Raw genomic sequence first — 21,921 nt, 5'->3', positions numbered from 1 at the left:
GCTGTATCTCCGAAACTATTACTCGGACAACTTAATAATATAGGACAATATTCCAAAGGTGTTGTAGAATCTAATAAGACAATAACATATTGTGCAATTTTTTACTTTTTATAAAGTACTTTTTGTCTAAAATAATTCTTTTTAGTTTATATACTATATACTATAAGTTTTTGAATAAAAAATTAACATTTTTCAGCAATTCTATTTATCACAAATATAAACTATATTTATCAAAACCATGAACTGTGTAAAAGAAACAACAAAACGTATGTTTATTCAAACAAACCGAGAGTGGTTACAACTCAAAACAACTTCAAAAAATCTTTGTAAGAATTTTTTTTAAATTTATATTATTTTTCAAGAATAAAAATATAATATAACAATCCAAAACCGTAAAAATGAAAAAAAAATTAAATTCTCTCTATCATAATTTTAATTAATTACATTAAAAAAAAAAGAATAAATAAAATTGTATAACAATTCTAAAAAATTAAAAGAAAGCAACAATTTTCTATAAGAATTTTCTTATTTTTATATACAAGATACGATTAGTTAAAATATATATTAAATAACCTAGAGAGCATAAAAAACATAGTTTTTACTGTAAAAACTCTTAATATTATTTCTTAATTTTTGGTAAATACCAAATGTGAAAATCGTGAATACATATTTTTTAAATTATATGTATAGAATTTGCTGTCTAAAATAATTTAAGAAAACATGTTTTTTTAATTCAATGACAACCACTTATTTATATTAGAAGTTGTTACTAGGAAATAGTATTTTGTACTTAAAGCTAAAAATATATTGTTATAAAATTAAATGACAACAAAAAAACTCTAAAATAAATCTGAGAACTCGAAAAAATTCCTATAAAAAATTAAAAAAAATTTCTGCCGAAAATTATAATTGATATCAAATACATATTACAACTTGTTCTAAACAACCTTCAACCATATACTTTAAAATAAAAAATGCTATTACTTGAAACAATTATATTAAAAACCCATTGCAAACCAAAGTATTATCTACATTTCAGAAGCTTTTTTCATATCTTTAAAACAAAATAATATAATATTCAAAAACAAGATTCGAAAGTATTAAATATTTTCTCTCTAAAATTGTATTTAATTTCAAATACCTGAGACGTTTTTCTAAGGAAACATTTATTATATGAATCGAGGTAAAACCAAACACATATATTTCTATTATTTTTGTATGCATTCCCCTTACTTATTTCTCCACAGCTCTGCTATGTATACGAGTATCGTGTGTATTTTTTCTCCCTAACTAAATACCAAAAACATATTCAAATTTATTGAGGTATAAAATTTCCATATTTTTTCGAACTAATGCAATACATATTATACAAAATAGTCAATTTGAAAGCAAAACTCATTTAACTACTGAAATTTATGGGCTTGTTGAAATTTTTATAAAAAGTTTTATACATATTTGTACACTAATTTATCAATAAATTTGCGCTTAATAAAAATGTTCATATATGTATAACAAAAAAAAAAATAAATAAAAGTAAAAAAGCGAGATTACAACAGAAAAGAAATTAATAAACATAATAATGGTTTTCGAAAATAGGAAACTGAAAGCGGCAGTGGAGATAAGCTACTATTATACCACGTTGAAAGCGGACTTACGGTTGTAATATTAGACAAATAGTTAAAAGCTAACAAGTTGAGTTAATGTATTGGCGTTATATAAAGCAAAGTTTTAACTTTAAGTGTAAGTGACTATGATATATTCGTCTTATTGAAGAGAATTCAGTGTAACGGAATTAAAGTAACAAGGTTTGACTTAGGAATACTATAGTTGTCATATCTTCTGTTCTGCTTAATATCTCATAAGTTTGAATATTTTAGTGGTCCAAATGTTGCTGTTTGGAATAAAAGCAGTATATTCAAGGTTTTTATTTATAACGTGGGAATAAGCCATTGGCCAGATAGAATAAGGGTTAATCTCCTAACGACAAAATCTAGAAAGTGTACTTTGTTGATCCGATTTCTTGTCTTACTCGAAATATTCCCGGTATCACTAAGCGCTTTGTTGATCCGATCTCTTGTCTTACTCCAAATATTTCTAGAATCTTTAAGAGTACTTTGTTGATCCCATTTATTCTCTTACTCCAAATATTCCCAGAATCTCTAAGCGCTTTGTTGATCCGATCTCTTATCTTACTCAAAATTTTAGCAAAATCTCTAAGAGTCTTTGTTGATCCGATTTCTTGCCCCACTCCAAATATTTCCAGAATTTCTAAGAGTGCTTTGTTGATCCGATTTCTTGTCTTACTCCAAATATTCCCAGAATCTCTAAGAGTACTTTGCTGATCCGATTTCTTGCCTTGCTCCAAATATTACCAGTATCTCTAAGAGTGCTTTGTTGAACCGACCTCTTGCTTTACTCCAAATATTCCCAGAATCTCTAAGAGTACTTTGTTGATCCGATCTCTTGCCTTGCTCCATTGAACTGAAAATTAAGACCAAGTTAATGCTCTGTCGAGTGTTTAGTTTCCATCTCTAAACTCTAGAGTCTGACAATCGGAGCACAAATATGCGAGTATATCAAAAACTCGGCGGAAGAAGTTCTATTGTCTTTGTATTATCCATATTTATAATATATCTACTAAGTTTAAATGCTCGAAGAAAAATATTTTAGCTTCTCAAAAGTGGTTGAAAAAATCTTTCTGAATTTGAAAATTGCTGCAAATGGATGTTATTGCTTTTTTTTTTGGTTTCAAGGTCAGAAGAGGGTCCATGTAAAAAAATACACTCTTTCAAGACATTGACCTGCCAATAGGCGAATAAAAATTTAGGTTCCGAAAATCGAAAAATTTTAGTAACCCGGATGAAGGCGTGTCGAAAACAGAAGGAAAACGGGCTGGTCCCTTTTATCTTCTTGGTATGGCAGTGTAATCGTGATTTGGATTGTAAGATGTGGTGTATGCGGTGTGAAAGTGTTGTACGGTTAGGGGGTCTGAGACTCATTTAGCCTCCCAGAAGATATGGAATTTTTGTATTTTCATCAAATTTGGTGTGCGAAATCAGTGCGAATGTTGGAAAAGGCTTACGAAGACGATGCAAAGCCTTCAAAGACGGTCGAGATATCGCTGAAGACATGCCACGTTCTGGACGACATTCGACCTCTTCAACTAATGAAAATATTAAAATATAATATATAATATAAGTGAAGGATATGGTCATCATCAATCATCAGGCAAATGTTACAGAGATGGCAAGAGAGCTCAACATCTCTCGCGAGTCGGCTTGAATGATTTTGATGGATACTTTAGGTATGAAATGCGTATTCACCAGATTAGGCTCTGTGTGATTTTGTCTTGTTCCCCAAACTGAAATAACCGCTCCTGTCATTACTTTACTTATGTGGAAAAGGCCAGAAAGACCAATGAGGCAGTCATTATATAAAACACAACCCTGAAATTAAAAAAAAAAAAACTGAAGCAATCTCCCGAAAAAATTTGTCGCAGTGTGAATCAATTTCTACAGCAATTAATCGTGAATTCATTCACTGTCAGCAGAAATTTCTTAAACAAAAAATTTTTTAAAACTTTTTTAAACCATTTAATTTCCAAAAATATCCATAAATAACCATTAAAACTCCTCGAAGTCAAAATAGAGTAAGTTGCGCTATTAAAAATTACTTAAAGCTGCGCTGCATATTAAAATCAGCGCCAACAGCACGCAACGCTGCTTGAGCGCCATAAAAAAAAATCGAGACAAAAATGCAAATACTCATCACCGAAATTGCTCGACAGGAAGCGATAGCATAGCAAATCAAAAATTGTGATAAACACAAGCACTACACACAAATAGCCATAACCATACTTGTCTGCTTACTTAAATACTTGCACGTTATTTATCGGCATGCACCACTATAAAGCGTACGCCGTGAATGTGGATTGTGGGCTAGCCAGTTTGCTGTCTGGCTGGTTAGTATCATCTGCCAGACATGCGGGCATAGAGACGCACACTCATATTTACATACAATATATCACATGCAAACGTGATCCACACCCAGCTTGAATATTGTTTACTAGATGTAAGTATGTAGGCATGTTTATATGTATGTATACTTTTATTAGCTACATTTCAAACGTGATTTTTCGTTGACAAAAATTATGTTGGCAATTAAATATTTTGTGGTGCACCACTACAGGCATAATTGTGCATGTTTGCAGACAATGCTGTGCGTGTGTGAGGAAAAAATGCACTACTCTACGCTAATTGCATGTATGAATAGACGCCTTAATGAACCCAAAACAAGAAAAAACGTTAACTTCGACTGCAGCGCAGCTATAATACCCTTCACAGGTGTTTTTCTTATAGCATAGAATGGTGTACAAATATTTTTATTTTGATAGTAGTCGTCCAGTTTGTATGGCAGCTATATGCTATAGTTATCCGATCTAGACAATAATAGCAGAGATTGTAGTGTTGCCATGGATAATTGTCTGTGCTAAATTTTGAGAAGATATCTCTATTAATGAAAAAGTTTGCCATACAAGAACTTGACTTTGACCGGCCACTTTGTATGACAGCTATATGCTACAGTGGTCCGATTTTGGTAATATTTTCGGACATTAAGACATTGCTTTAAACAATAATTCGTGCCAAATTTCGTGAAGATATCTTGTCAAATGAAAAAGTTTTCAATACAAGGAGTAGATTTTGAGCGAGCGATTTGTATGCCAGCTATATGCTATAGTGATTCGATCGGCAAAATTTCTTTGTATAGTATAGCACTGTTGTCGAAAATCGTCTGAGCCAAATTTCGTGAACATATCTTGCGAAATATAAAATATTTCTATACGATCACTTAAATTTAATCGTTGAGTTTGTATGGCAGCTACATATATTTTACAGTAATGAGATTTTGTTAGTTCCGACGGCTGAGCAGCTTCTGTGAGAATAAAGAATGTGTGGAAAGTTTCAGTTCAATCATATTTAGAGTCCCCAACGTTTCCTTCTGTGTTCATAACAAGCTTAATATACCGTGGTCAGGGTATAAAAATACAAAATATAGCACACCAAAAAACAACAATATGCATTGATTGTCTATGGTATTATACTAGTAGCTTCCAAAAAAAAAAACTCAAAAAAATTAAACTGCTTTTCAGTAATTTATGCATGCCTGCGTGCTTGTGGCATTTCGGTGGCGAAAAATCACTTCAACAATTCGTCGGCTGCAATTTTTATGCCACTTTATTATTACTAACTACCTTTTGTATTGCTTCATACACTCTTGCTTTTGTTGTTTTTGTTTTTGCTTACTTTGCCAGTAAACGCATTTTCAATTTTCGTTCACAATCTCGCGGTCGCTGTCACCACTCGGCTGTTGACTGTTGGCTGTCGGCTGTCTATGTGCGCGTAATAAAAATGTTCTTAGTTTTTATGACTTCGGTTTTTGAGATTTGCAATTAAATTTTATGCTTAAACTGCAATTACCACGAATTTGGGAATAAGTTCTTTTATGACCTTCGTGGCGTCGCGCAAACGTTGGGGATAATCGTTAGTACTTGAATAGTTTGAAATTTTTGAATTTTCGGAATTTATGTGGAGCATAAAATAACTTGAAGTATTGCGTAGTTAAAAAACGAGTTTGTTTTTTATCAGTTATTGGTTTCGTTTGGTATTGACGATGTTGAGACATCCGGACTACAGTGTTTTGTACCTACACTTTTGCATTACATTACGATTACTACATGTAATCGGAAGTTGTTTGAGTGGTAATTATTTTAGATTAGAGAAAAACATGTTCTCGTTATGAGTCGTATAGCAATGCCGTCCAATTGTAAAAAAGGAGAAGCAGAAAAACTATTTTCCAAGCTCAGTCAAACTGGAAGACTTTTAAAAACGTTTACTGTAATATTTGTTTCATACTATTCCTTACATCTGTAAATCCAGCAGTTTCCTCTAATCTGCTCACTTCAACTCATATCAATCTATTATATTTTGGAGAGTTGGTCGTTTGTTTCTCCACTCTGTAAACCTAAATTCTTTAATATCGGCTTATCAAGCGTAAAGCCATCACTGCCATTTCGGCTGTCTGATTAATTATGGTAGTTCTCAGTATGGTAGTTGTGGTACATTTACTTTATATTTAAAAACAGCCGAATAGAGCTTTGAGCTTTAAGCTTCACGGAAAATGTACCTTAAAAACTATAGCAGCAATAAAAGTTGTCGCATATGAAATAAAGAAACTGGCAGATCTATCGTTTGTCGAATAGAATAAATCAATGCTGTAGTGTTTATATTCCGCTTCTATCGGACTTATGTACTCAGTGTCTAAACAGTTTCAGTTTGATATAGTCAGTAATTTCCATTTAAGAATTTCAGTGTATCATACTCTCGTTAATTATGTGTTATTTCTTTACTAAACTTAACTTTATATTTAGTTGGATCGAGCTTTGAGCTTTAAGCTACAAAGATAATACAACTAGTAATAAATGGCTGCTTTCTGGACACTGGTTTGGCTTACAGAATCCCTTCATATATACTTACCTACCTGCTCGGGAAGCATATTGTTAAAGTCATTCATAAAATTTTTGAGAATTTTATTTGAATACTAAAACTATCAAGGATTAAGCTTAAAGCTACTAAGCATTAAAGTTACTAGTTCACACTACTAAATACGCAATTATGCTAAATTGCTATTGGAGGTAGTTAAGCTTGAACAGGCTTTAAAAGCTCAACATTTTTTAAAAGCTTTTATTTTCGAAAATACGCTACTAAATACGCTGTCGTACTTAATTTAAAGGTTTTTAAACTTAAACAAGAAAGGCTTTAAAAGCTCAGCATCTTTAAAAGCTTTTATCCTAGAAAAATTAATCGAAAACGACTGCACTCGTATAGCTTTAAACTTACATATCCCACCGAATTTGTAAAAGCTTCTTGGGTGATATTGCAAAAGTGATAAAAATGTAATTTATAGTATATGTTTTTTCCTCTTTACTGGCTCCAGCGCGTTTACTAAATCTTTAGTTTACAATCCTTGATTATCTGCTCGAGAAGGAGGTTGCTCAAATGCTACAAGAATAAATATTAAGCTTAAAACCAATAGGCCACGTTACTAAATAATCTACCGTGCTGCATTTGAAAGTAGATGAAGATTGAAGTAATAAAAATTTTAGTTAAACTTAAATTAGGAAAAGCTCTAAGGCTACAAAAGCTCCGAATTTTCAAAACGTTGATGAAAAATAATTACACTCATAGATAAAGATTGAAGCATTAAAAAATTAAATTAATCTTAAATTAGGAAAAGGCTTAAGATCATAAAAGCTCCGAATTTTCAAAAGCTTGGTACAAAATAATTACACTCGTAGATGAAGATTGAAGCATTAACAATTTAAGTTTAACTTAAGAAAAGCTTTAAAAGCTCAGAGTTTTCAAAATAATTACATTCGTATTAGCTTTAGCATTTTTTTCGGCTTATTACTAAAAACTTCTTAAGAAATATTTCATAAGTGAGAAATTTATATGTTCTTTCATTCTGTTCGCGCACTCCACTTTTTACACGAATTTCATTTTTAATTTGTGATTTGTGTAAAGAAAGCACAGAAAATACCGCATGCATTTTATCACAGAAAAAGCTTCCAGATTAACGCTAAGAAATGAAAAGGTCATGAAATGAGACAAAAGACAGCAGAACTAGGCCAAGGAGCTGCTATAAAATACATGTATTTATTAACATTCAAAACGTCATTTACAAAACATCTTAAGTAACAGCATACAATTGCTAACTCAGGCAGCATTCATTAGAACAATTGTTGGGGGATTTGAAGAAATGAAAAGAAAGCTTCTTTCTTTGATTTTTTTCGTTTAATTTCCCTTGCTTCAGTACAAGAAAACCATAGTAATTAGTAGTGCTCTATAATTATGTACTGCAAGCAACAGAGAAAAGCCAAAGACAGAGCAAGAATGTGAGTAAAGAGAATGCAATGCAAAGGGTTACTGGATTGTGAGGCGAAAGGTATACATATTTGTTTTGACCAAGCTTGACCAGATTGCAACAAGAAACAATAAGCAATGTGGATGAGAAAACAATTTTAATATTAGAAAATAACATCCTTCTACTTATAATATATTAACTCGTACTATAAACATACATACATACATCCTTTCATTATAGTTAGCGGCCTGCTGTTTCATAGCTGTCTTCACCCTGTAAAAAAGATAAACGCTCCCTTTGAAATACCTGCAAATAAATAATAAAAAATCTAAATCTCCTTGCAGCATAGGCAATATTTTAATGTGCAGAAATGCTACAGTTATTTACAAAAGCAAATCGCCGCAAGGTATCTAGAAGTGCCCATAAATGCGCAGATCGCTTCGGATCGGCGCCACAGCAGCATTGTTTCTTCACTGGCAATTGCGGTCCAGGTATGAAAATGCGCCGAGACTGCATTTAGCGCTGTTGCAACAGGCTATGAGTGTAAGCAACAGATGCCCAGGGCCCTTGTGCCGCTCCATGTTTATTTCGCTGCGCTGTCTTTGGCTTTCTTCAACTTCAATTTTTATTCTGCTGTATTTCATAAACAGTTATTTATGTTATGTGTTGTGTCTGCTGCTTGCCGCCTTAGGCGGTTGCCTTTGTAGTCGCCAGCAATTACACGTGGTTTTCTTTGCTGCTGTTTGTGCACCACACGCGTATTTCTTCATTATTTCCAAAGCGTTTTGAGAGCTTTCAGATTCGATTTTGCTTTATACTTCCGCAGCGTAAGCTATGCAAGTGCATCTGGTCAAGTTGTTGTTGACATTTGAATTGCTGGGTGCTAATGAGGCATGAATGTGTAATTTGGCGGTAAATGCCTTTCTAAAGGGTGTTACATTAAGTGTAATTTGTACGAAAATTTCTTATCAATCTTAAAATTCTGAAATAAGTTGGTATCTTTCTTGTGCGGTAAAGGTATAAACTTATATTAGGGTGGAGTTGAATTCAAAATATTTTGTATTTATAAACTTGTAATCAAATTTCGTGATATACGATTTCGATTTTTTCAAAAATACATTTTTGAATGACAGAAGTTTGTCTTAAAATACTTATACCACTTAAAAAGTTAATTACTTTTTTTTTAACTGCGAATATTTCAAAAAATTTAATTTATCGATTATTAGTAAATTATAAATTTTTTTTTACGTAAATTTAATTGTTTTAAAACATCTTTTTTTTTTTTAAATTTAGAACTTTTCATATCATAACAAAAAAATTATCTAAACTTTTTTTTATTTTTAAAATATTTTTTTGGAAAATGCATTCCGTTATTAGTAATTAACGGATCTTTAAAAGCATATTTCCAAAATAATTCGTAAGGGCAATGGGCGAAAAAAAATTGAATTTTCGAAGTTATAAAAACTATTTTTTTTTAATAAAAAAAATTTAATTTTTGAAGTTATAAAAACTATTTTTTTAACAAAAAAAATTTAATTTATCAAATTATAATAAAAAAAATTTATTTAAACTTTTTTTTATTTTATTTTTCAATTTTTATCATAACTTTTTTTAATTATGTGAATTTTTTAAATTATAAAAAATATTTTTTTTTCTATTTTTTTTTTTGATTTTTACAAATAGTTTTTGTATAAAAACAAAACAAAAATATTCAAGAAAAAAAAATTAATTGATAAATTTTTTTTGATAAATTTATTTTTTACAACATTTTTTTTTAATTTGAATCTTTGAAATTATAAAAACCATTTTTTTCTTTTATTTTAAAATATTTACTAATAAATTTTTTCATAAATTTAGATTTTTCAAACCCTTTTTTCAAAAATGTTTTTTTTAAATTTCCAAAATTATTTTTTTCTACATTTTGTTTTTAATTTTTAAAACATTTTTCCATTTTTCTTTTAAATTTAAAAATTTTTTTAAAGTGTATTTATTCCGTTATTACTAAAATAACTGGTTATCTCAAAATAATTGCCAATACCTTTTTTAATATTAAATTTTCAGAAAAAAATTGAAATATTTATTTGTAGCGAGAGCGGCAAATTATTTCTGGGGAAGACATACATATGCATAATTTAAATTTATTTAATAACATCTAATTTTGAGAAAAGTTGTTATGGCTTAGCAAAACCCTTGAGCACCAAAATTTTTTTCTCATACTATCCAGCTTAATAAAGCAATTATAAATGAATTAGGTAAGTCTGACATACAACTTTCAAAAACTAATTCCCGTCTTCATCTTCTTCATTTACTTGTAAATGGCCTGAAAAGCGAAATTTTAATCTTTCTGCGCTTGTGTGTAAATAAAACGCATAATTATGTATTGATATATGCAAACAAATAAATTGATTAAATAATAATTATGTATGGTTGATGTAATTACATGGAGAAAATGGAAAAACAATATTTTTGTTGGCTTCTTCAAAGCTACTTCCACTGGCTTTGCAACTTTCGGCTCAACCAAGACTGCCAACAAATATAATAAACAATAATTGAGCACAAAAAGTCACACGTATATACATACTATACATAAATATAAATGTAGTTATATTCATAAAGCCAAATTATATTTAAAATTCACATAATTTTGTTATTACGTATGCACAATAGCACTTCTGTCTATAATTAAATGCTGATGAGCCGCTAAGCTGGCTGGTGTTAAAGAATAATAGTTTTTTAATTTGCGCCTCAAGACTTAAGTCTTGTGTTTATTATAATATATTTATTATTACTATGCTGTGTATGTTTTGTTTTTATTTTCTTTTTTTTTATTGTGATTTTCAATACATAGTTTGGCACAAAGTGTGTGCAGGGGTTCAACAATGCGGCTGATTGCTGTTGGCAGAATACTTAGATAATTGACTTGTATTGTATTTGGTAGGCTTTGTCGTTAGATATTGTCATCGCCGGAGTTAAGAGAATGATTAAATATAAAAAAATTGAATGAAATTTTTCATAAAGCGCAAGAAATTATATGAGTTGCCGTATACATGGTCACTTTAATGTGCCCTTTTGAATACCGCATGAAAATTTCGTACCTTAAAGGTTGTATAAATTTTTACAATTTTTAAATAAAAAGATTTTTCAATATTATGTAAATGAAAAAATAAGTTTTAAAAACTTATTAAGTTCTTTATTATACTCAATTTGGTTTTAAACTTCAAAAGCTTATAAAAAACCCAAGAGTGAATTAAAACAAAAATATTTTTTTAATATTTTAAATACATATATAAATAATAAATATTTTTTATTAATATAAAAATAAAGAAAAAAATAGTGTTATGAAAAATAAAAATATTTTTAATAAAAAAAATTTAATAGAAGAAAATATTTTTATGTTTTCATTTTTCATAGCACTTTTTTTCTTTATTTTTTTTCAATAAAAACATTTTTTTTAATTTTATTATTATTTCAGAAGAATAATACAATCTAATTTTTAATTCTTTCGAACCCAATTTTTGATTTCCCCAACAAAAAAACGTATAAAAATTTGAGGTAAAACTCAAAAGGAAGAAAAATATCCTACTTTTTTCTTCAAAACTTCCCAATGTAAATACTCATTAAAACTTTTCAAACAATTTATAACGCCATTGATATATAATTGCCGAAAATCGGTTGTTTTCCGGCTGTCACGCTAGCTATGCCCTCAATTTATTTTAAATTAAGTATACCAAATTTCCCTTAAAAATTCCTTGGTAAGGGCTCTCACCAGCCATGGCAATACATCGTGTAAAGCAGTGTCGGTCGACCTACCTTTGATGTAGGCATGGGTTCTTAACAGTTTACGCCTTGGCATGCTGCTCCTAATATCGTACAGATCCATGAGTCTCTCCAACGAGTTTGGCAGAAACGAGGATAGGCTAATGAGCCTATCGGCATAAACGCCACCTTAACTAGAATTCAGGCTTTCGGAACATTGACTAATCTAACTCAGTTCGCATAGATGGGGACCACTCAGCTGCATGACACCTTTACTGTCCGTTGCAGTTGCGCAGGTATGATGCCATTAGGGTCTTTGAAGGTTTGAACGAGTTCAGCACCCATGTGAGGTGACGTTCATCCAAAAGGTCTTTGAAGGCTGTACAGCCTTCCGTCCTCAAGACAGTCAGGTCTACGTAACTGGAACGGACCCGGACTTTTTATACGGTTATGCGCTATCAATTCGGCAGAATTCTGCTGGTGCAACAACATCATCTGTACAGCCACCTTAAAGTTCTCCTGGTGATTGGGCACAATAGACCTAAGGTCGCGGTGCATTCCTCATCTATAAATCTAGTGACACTTTTTAAGCGAAATGGATGAACGAAAAGTGAATATACTGGAGTACCTGTAGTTTCAACAATCTCACGCTGCTTACGATCCACGCACCATCAGAATTTCTTACATACCCCAGGGAAATAGAATATTTCACTAAAACGGATGACAGCCCTCTACACTTTCGCAGAAGTCTCTCCTCGAGGCTGTCCTATCTTTCTTTAACTCGGACTTGTATATAGCCAGTCCTACTTTATATAGCGCCCAATCGTCATCAGAGTCTTCTGCTTGAAGATCTGATCTCCGTTAGCTCCGATATCCTCGAAGGGGGTTTCCCTTTTCCTTTGAAAGTTTTCAGAGAACACGAACTTTCAAGATATTTCTTACACACAAAGCAGAAGACTCATCAATCGCACCCGCGGATAGTATGGAATTCTTACAGGTCTTACAGGTTTTAATTATAACAATTAAGAGTTAAAAATAAAAATTTTATTGTTGCTCAATGTTTTAAATCAGAATATGATCATGAAAACAGAAACTCAAGAAAATATTATTTTGTTGACCGATGTAATTTGCTAATATGCGATGAAATAGTCTAAATTCCGCCTACTTAATAAAAAATTCTAGTTTTCTTACTCCAACATAAGCACAAGAATAAATGAAAGGAAATTATTTCTTGAAAACGTTATATAAATATGTATATTATTCAAACTCCAACTTTCTTTCTAAGTCACAAATCTTTAAAGTTTCTCCTCCTCGTACTAAACTCTTTTTATTATTTAATTTTTAATCACTTTTATTTTAAATATAAACATTTTTATAACCAAAGGGTATATAAAAAACTTTTTCAATTAAGTTAAGCTATAAAAATCTGACTTTTTTACAACTCTGCAACATAATCTGCATAAAATTGGCAACCAGTAGTCGGGCAACATTTGCTGTTTTCTGCTTTTCTTTTGCGAAACTCGAAATCAATAAAAGTTTAGGAAACAACATAGACAGCGACAAAATGTTGTTTTGTTGTTTCTGCTGCGCCTGAGTGGCAGCGTATTTATTTGGCTTTTTTTTATAATTTTATAGCCATTCATTATTATGCTGCTTTACTAGCGACCACTTTGCGTTATTGCAAATGCCTGCAACTGAATTTGATGATGTGCTGTGGCATGCAACCGCAGACTGCTGGATATTTTATAGCAGTATATATAAATATATATATTTATTCATGCCTATATCAGTCACAGCAACTATTGGCAGCTGCTTGGCATTGTTTTTATTGTTTATAGTCTACTCACCAACAGTAATTGCTGACTTTTGGTCCATTACTGGGCGAAAACAATCTTTAGTTAGTCATTTCGTGCGCTGCCCATGCATGAAGATGCGCTTTTTAAGGACTCCACTCACATAAAGATCACTAGAAATGCTTATAAATTGTGCTTGCGCCCCTCCTCGCGTTGGATGTTTTGCTACTTCATTTTAATTATTATTATTGCTCAAGTCAACAAACCGGAAAAATTCAGCTACTGTTTGTAGTTTCTTTTGTTTTTGACTGCTTCGTACCAACGAATGCTGCCCTTTACCACTGCAACTTCAACTTCAACTGTCAGCAACTCCACAGCGAACAAATAATGTCACGAGTTAATGTGGCCGCAACATTGACAATGACACAATTGATGTTGCTGCAACATGCAGAAACCACAACAAAATCAAGCATCAACTAGTTGAATAAATGTCTGCATATATTTTTTGGTTGCAAGTATCTTTTGTTGTATGTCTTTTTGTTGCTTTTAAATTCATTTTTTGTGTGTTTTTGATTTTATTTTAATTTTTATACCCTGAACAGGGCATGTTAGGTTTGCTACGAAGTTTGTAATGTCAAGGATGAAACTAGACACTTTAAAATATATATGTATGAATATATATAAATGATCAGGGTGACGAGCTGAGTCGATGTAGCCGGGTCCGTCTGTTTATATATACGCGAAATAGTCCCTCAGTTTTTGCTTGACTGATCGATCAATCGAGTCCTGGTAAAGAAAACTTTTTTATTTGACGAGTTATCGTCAAGAAATTTGGCATGACCTATTATCTAAAGCAACGCAATAATCTTCATACAAATTGTTCATATCGGACCATTATAGCATATACTTAGCTGTCATATAAACTGAACGATCAAAATCAAGTGCTTGTAGGGAAAACTTTTTCATTTAATGAGATATCTTCACGAAATTCGGCTGGAATTATTTTAATAAGCAGGACTACAATCTGCGAATAAATTGTCCAGATTGAATCATTATGGCGTATAGCTGCCATATAAACTGAACGATCAAAATCAAGTCTTTGTATGGAAAAATTTTTCATTTGATGAGATATCTTCATGAAATTTGGCGTGGATTATTTTCAAAAGCAATGCTAAAATCTCCGAAGAAATTATTCAGATTGGGTTGCTGTGGCATATAGCTGCCATACAAACTGAACGATTAAGATCAAGTGCTTATAAGGAAAACTTTTTCATTTGATGAGATATCTTCCCGAAATTCGGCTGGAATTTTTTTATTAAGCAGGGCTACAATCTCCAAAGAAATTGTTTAGATCGGCTCACTATAGCATATAGCTGCCATACAAATGGACGGTTCAAAACCAATCTAAATATTATTTTATATCCTTATTGGTTATAATAATATGTATAATTATATATAAATAACAATAAAAAGCTATAATAAATGCAGCTGTGAAGGGTATTCCAGCTTCGGTGCAACCAAAGTTAACGCTTTTTCCTGTATTTCATTTTATTTTTCATTTTTTATTTATTTACTTTTCTTTCTGTAGTCACTTCTTTATGCACGCGCTGCAAGCGCTACCGTGTATCCTTTGCGTGCATGCCCTTGCTCGCTTCGTCTGCCATCTCAACCAATTTCCAACTACTTGCATGCCACATCCGTCGTAATGCTGCTACTTGCCTCACTGATTTTACTCCATTTTTACGAGTATACGCCATGCCATTTGGCAGTGGCGCAAAATTTAATGTACTGTCAATGTGCAGCGCTCAAACTACCGCTGTGTTGTTGTTGTCGTTGTTGCTTTTAAATATTTTAAGTATGCAGTAATTTGAAGTAGCCTCCGAGTACTATCTCGTGAAGCACTCAACTTGACTACTACTTTGCTCACATCGTCTATGCGTTGCATCTGCACAACAAACCAGCAACTAGTCAGTTAATATAAAATACCACCAACAACAACAGCAGCAACATCAACTGTCATTAAGCTAATCTCGGGTAATTCGATAACAGCAGTCGGTATTCGTTTTCCGACATTCATTTACGGGATACCTGCGGTGAAATGCAAGTTCCTTCTGCTCTCTTCTCTAACTCTTCGTTTCTGTTCATGTATTCTGTTTTGTCTCTGTCTTCGCATTTTTTGCATTTTAATTTTTATGGCAGTAATATTATAATGAACTTGCTAGTCTGCTTAGCTGGCAGACGTCGTCAATATGTATGTATGGAAATACATATGTTTTCGCTGACAGCCACGGAAGTTCGGCTTTAGTGTCGTTTAACTCCGTCCAACCGCTAACGATTAGCCAAACTCCGACCACAGTCCACTCCACTTCCATTTATATTCTATTTACATATGTCTGTATGTACAGTGTGTTTACATTTCCTTTGCTGTTTGTAATAAACGCTATTTGCACTCGCTGCTAATTTCTTGGTTTGGCATTGAACATCTTGGCTTGACAGTTGAGAAGCCTTATAAGGCTTGCGACGATAAGGTGGAGGATTTTTAAGTATTGCAAATGAGGCTTTTAAGGCAGCACATCTATTAGCTAAGTGTGCGGTAGACTCATCCTGTGAAAATGTTAATGGATTCGAAAAACAAAGTAACAATTAGCTATGAAAATTACTTGAGAAAAGCTCATAAGTCGATATACCTATAAAATTATGAAAGTTAATGCAGAATATCTTTGTGTGCATAAATTTTATGAATGTAGTGAGTAAATGTATTCATTGTTATGCATGCCGTAGCATTTTCTGCTCAATTCGTTCGTGAGGTTGCGCTTAAGCCACCAATTCTCATAATGTTTATGTTATATCAAATTAATGTATTGTAAAACACAAGTAATCTATATTATTATTCGAACATTTTAGCAAATTTTTATGCTATCGTTTTCCTAAGACTTTAATTGCTGCAAATATATGCAACCAAATCTTTGAAATAAAAGTTTTGTTCTAGAGATTTGTAACCACGATTTTTCTGAATGACTTTGATCTAATTTCTTCCAACTTTGTTGGCATTTACGAAGTGGCATTATGGTTAACAAATAAAAACAAGTTAATTTACAATACTTTAACAAACGGTGATACATTTTGAAAAAATTTTGATTCCCTTACCTCCGCAGCTGATCTCCAGGCAGAATCACGAAAAAAGGTGTCTTACAATCAGAAAGATTTGTCTGCTTAAAATCCAAAAACCAAAGGATTTGTGTTTGCTATATATGGATATAGGTAATGATCGAAAGATTAGCTAAAACTTTTATTTTCGCCAAAATGGCGGGTTCCCAAAAAAGTATAGTTTTTCTGAAAATATTTAGACATCGGAATGGTTAAAATAATTATTTCTTCGTGTGAATTCAAACAGATACTTAGCTCTAACCATTTCGAAGAAATTTTATTCATTGATTCTGCAAACAGAATGTCCTGAAAACACGTTTAAGGGGTTTCCCCGGGTAAAAAACAGCCTATTGTCAGCATTGTTTTGGTTACAAACTTACACTATTAACAAAGAAATTCTGAATTTATGGGAAAAAATATTTTAAGCTCAGCCATTGCGACGCCATTTCTGGTGACCTCTCGAAAAAAGGTGCCCCCGCGTTGGCAGGATAACTCCTTACAGGATCATCTAAAGTGAAAAAATACGTATTTTAGGTAAAAACCTTAACTTAGATCTTAGAGAAAGGAAAAATAACCTGAAAATTGGATTTCTGGCAGATGTTTTTACTAACAAAATTATAATTTCAGTGAAAAATTTTTTCTTTTCAAGTAGCTGCAATCGAAAAAAAATGCTTCGTCCAAGTCTTTAAGAATTGTATCTCAAAGACCTGTGTAAATTTTCATGATGATCGGTTAAGTAGTTCGGAAGAAATCTTGCCAACCGACTTCAAAAACACTGTTTCGAGAAAAACGCGTTCAAAGACGGCGCACTTAGCCTAGTTTGCCTCGAGCGCACAAATTCTCAAGGCTGTATCCCCGAAACTATTACTCGAATCAACTTGAAAATTTTGGACAATGTTCTAGAAGTGTTGTATAGTTTAATAAGGCAATAAAAAAATTCGATTTTTTGAAACTCGTAAACCTTTGAACATTACACCAAGCTAAAAAATGTTAGACACAAATTAGAGAACAAAATTTTCCAAGCTCAAAACATGAACTCAACCCAAAAATTGTGTTCGAAAAGTGAAGCAAATAATCTTGCTAATCATAAAGCGAAACAAGAAAAGAAGAATACGTAGTATTAGACGCAAAAAGAACCTCTATCTATATGTAATAAGTTGTACTCATATATTTTAGGAAACTAATTACCAAAAGGAAACTTTTAAAAAATTCAGTATACGGCAAATGTTTCAACTTTGTTTCGATAAACGCTATAGATTAGAAAATTAAATATCACCAGCTTCTAAGCGTCGTTTTGTGATATCATTTGTATTGAGTTAAGAAAAGCTTCCAATTAGCGACAGCTGAAGGAGTGTGATTAAGAAAGGCTAGAAAATTGATTGATTAGGTTTATTAGTTGGAAAACTAATAGTGTAGGTTTTAAGTAACAAATTTTCAAGTGCGATTCGAAGCTAGAAAGAATAAGTTTTAACTTTGATGTATTGTGAAGACTGGCAGAGTGGCTTTATTGGTAAGCAATTTGAAGATTGATAGTGTATATTTATCAAGAGTGTAAAATATTTAATTTGACTTTGGCCAAAATGGGATTATGAGTTTAAAAGTCATGCTCAAAATGTCAATAGGCACTTCAACTGTCATAAATTACTTCCAAATAATTTTTATTACTTTTTAACATAAAGAAAACCTCTTATTTCGAAGGTTAATCTAACACACTTCCGGCTAGTCGCAGAACAGGGAATGTTTTGTGGTATATTTTTATACCCACGAACGTATTGGTATTTATCGTCACCAAATATTTGTGAACTTAAAAAGTAATTAGCAAATATTGCGCTCCCCTAGTTCAATTTACGTAACTTATTCACAATGCTGGAAAAATAATGATAAATAAAAAGATAAGTTGTCAATCAGTACATATCAAAGCGGCAGGAAGTCACTGTGAGACTCATTGATGGAATGTTGTATACGAAAGTGTTAATAAATTGATAAATTATTTTATGTAATAAAATATATGTCTGGTATACTATATATACAATACATACTATATACAAGCATTAGTAAATATTGATTTGCTTGTAGATAATGATAAAAAATGAGCGATATACTAATTGAGATAAGAGTATTAATCGAAAAATTGGGGTGAATAAGCAATGATATCTACCGAATCAGCTGTAGTGAATTAGGTATTATTTTACTTAAAATAATTCTAGGATTTTCGAAGCTGATTAGCGAGCTTAAGTCGATTTTGAAACTACTACGAATTTATAATTAATTTATCGCTTCAACTTATTTATTTATACTTAAATTATAATACCCGTTGAAATATTCACAGTAATATTAGTATAAATTTAACCATTCGAACACCCACCACTACGGTTAATGATTAAACTGTTGTAGGCAACAAATATATACCATATTAAGCTACTCCTTGCCACAGGCGAAAGTACAACAAATTACCGTGGTAAGCTGTTACACATAGCAACAACTGCACGAATGAAAATGGAAATTTATAACATCAATAAAAGGCACACAGGTTAGCAACGAAAGAATGGCGGACAGTGTGCTGTGCTGTTAGTTCGAAATGAGCATAAAAACCGCCAATCGACTTATAGGCAAACGCGTTGTAGCCACAAATGTTTGCAATTAAGCGAACACGCACAGGGAGCTGCCGGGTTTGTAAAGCCACTGTGTTTAAATACGAGAAGGCACTATGTTAGTTATAGCTTAACTTTTGAAGTTATCGGATACACAAAAAATATTTAATAAAATTTGATTACATTACTGATATATTGAAAATTTTTACACGTAATGTTTTTGTAATTGTATATCTAATCATAGTGGTAATGGTATTTGTAATCGATGAGGTAATGTTAATGGTAGTCCCAGTGGTGATGTTATTGGAAATCGTTGTGGTAATGGTATTGGTAATAATATTAGTAATAGTATTTGTAATCGATGTGGTAATGTTATTGGTAATCACATTGGTAATGTTATTGGTAATCATAGTGGTAATGGTATTGGTAATCATGGTACTAATAGTATTTGTAATCGCAGTGGTAATGTCATGGTTAATAGTAGATGTAATGGTATTGGTAATCACAGTAGTAATGGTATTGAGACTGATTGTAAATGGTGAAAGTTTGCTCACAGCTACTACTATATGCGATATTAAAGCTAACCATTACACTAATAATGAAATTTTATTTGTATTGATAATCGTGTTCGTAATGGTTGAAAATAATGAAAATATAGATACTAGCACTGACAATGGCAATGTTAATAGCATGATAATGGAAATATGATTCGTGATTTTATTATAATATAGAATATAGTCTTCAAAGTGATTGAGCTTGGTGGAATCGAAGACATAACTAAAGTAATTCCAATAATAATGGTAGTGGTATTTGTATAAGGTATTTGTGATATATGTAGATAATGATATTGGTTAAGGTTGAAATGGTAAAAGTATAGACACTAGTAATAACAATACTAGTGCGAATAGCATAGCATAAGTGACGGTAATTCCAATAATAATGGTAATGGTATTTGCATTCATTGTTGCAAATAGTAGTGATATATACAATTAGAGGACATGCTAATTATGTGTAATGTTTTAAGACGTTGCTGTAAGTCCGTAGTTTTGCTAATATTGTAGCAATAGTATTGATAATTATTAGTGATACTTGTAATGGTAATGGTAATCATTACAATGTAATCATATATAAATTAGTGGATCAATTAAGTATTGGTGAATTAGTTGGCAGTTTTCGCAAATGTGAAGATATTTGTAATTGAAAAGATCCTTATACTACTAATAGTATTGATATTTTCTAAATATTTGTGGAATAATAATGATAAAAATATTGCTGATTTTATTTTTACTTGTAAATACCGGTAGTATATTGTACTGATACTGAAATCGTCAATAACAGTGGTAATTTTATTTGTAATCATAACTTATGACAATTGGTATTGATTGCAAAGTATGACTCTCGGTCAATATGCATTACTTGTAACATTGCTAACAAGATTACAAAAAAAAAATTTCTTTGCTGAATCCGGTCATCAATGGGCCTTAATGATAATCAGCTATACGCTTACACTAGTTCAACTACTTTTCATTTAACGCTTATCCCTTGAATCACGCTGCCGTTTTTCTAGAATATCAATAACGCCGTGCTGGAGCCAAAGAGCCATGGCAGCAGCACATAATTTAAATTAATCCTTAATTACGTAGACAACATCCTGCTGCTACTTGCTGGTCGCTTGTCTCAGTGCCGATGTTGGCTTAACGAACTTATCAAAAAGGTGTAGCGACGGCATAGGCCGGCAGAAGAGGCGGCTACATGCACACACATATGCACATATTGTCAGAAGCGCAATTTGCTGCGAGAACCGCGTTAACCGCATTTAGTTAAGCCATGCCACTTGAAATTGAAACATTCGCGAGTTCACAATCCTCTTGTTGTTGCTGTTGTTATTGTTATTGTTGTTGTCGCATGCGTTTTACGCCCGAAAGCGGCAAATGCCAAACTCTGTGTGGTGCCGTCATTTAAAGTCAATTATATATATGCACGCATACATACATACAAGCACATACATACACACATGAAGATATTCTTTATTATCGCCGCGTTTCGTTTACAGTAAGCAATCAACTGCAACTACATAACTATTGCTGTCGCTGTCGCTGTCGGCGTTGTAGCATGTTGCACGTTGCGCGCGTATTAAAATGTCAGAACAATGTGCTGCATGCCACAAATTTTACGACGACAACAGCACATTGCATGCGCAACCATTGGCGTTCTTAAGACTTCGATTATGATATTTTGCAACATTTAGCTACTTGCTGGTGTTGTTGTTGCAGCTGTTATAGCGTAGCTGTTCATTACAGCCTAACTACTGGCGCGGCTACTATTGCTGCCGCTACTTGCAACCAAAGCTATAAGCAGCCTCCGCCGAAGCAATCAACAATAAAAAATAGTAGGGGCGGGCGAGCCGGCGGCGGTAGCTGCTGCGGTAGCTAGTCGCTCGGCAATTGCTACTGTGCGCATATTTTATAGCAGCGGCAACGGTAGCCAGCCACAGCGGATGCTTATCAACGGCCAACAATCAGCCGACAGCCAAACCGTTGCCGCTGCTTACCTTGCAACCACAAACACAGCAGCTTTGGTGGAGAAACACACAGGTATTGGCGCATATACTCGCTGACATTGGTGGAGATATCCACACTTTGGTGCGGCTTGCGCGAATTTTAATTAACGCACAGATTTTATTTCAACAACTTTTTCCGCCTTTTTTGGCTGCC

General features: G+C 32.5%; 1 protein-coding gene across 1 annotated transcript in view; it reads left to right on the top strand.

Annotated features, from left to right (window-relative positions):
* The window catches only part of LOC126751956 (uncharacterized), a 157,274-nt gene that overhangs the window by 79,390 nt on the left and 55,963 nt on the right, over nucleotides 1-21,921 (top strand). The window lies entirely within an intron of this gene.

Source organism: Bactrocera neohumeralis, chromosome 3 (genome assembly GCF_024586455.1).
Source record: "Bactrocera neohumeralis isolate Rockhampton chromosome 3, APGP_CSIRO_Bneo_wtdbg2-racon-allhic-juicebox.fasta_v2, whole genome shotgun sequence".
In the NCBI taxonomy this organism is placed as follows: domain Eukaryota; kingdom Metazoa; phylum Arthropoda; class Insecta; order Diptera; family Tephritidae; genus Bactrocera; species Bactrocera neohumeralis.
This window is presented reverse-complemented; position numbering and strand designations above follow the sequence as displayed.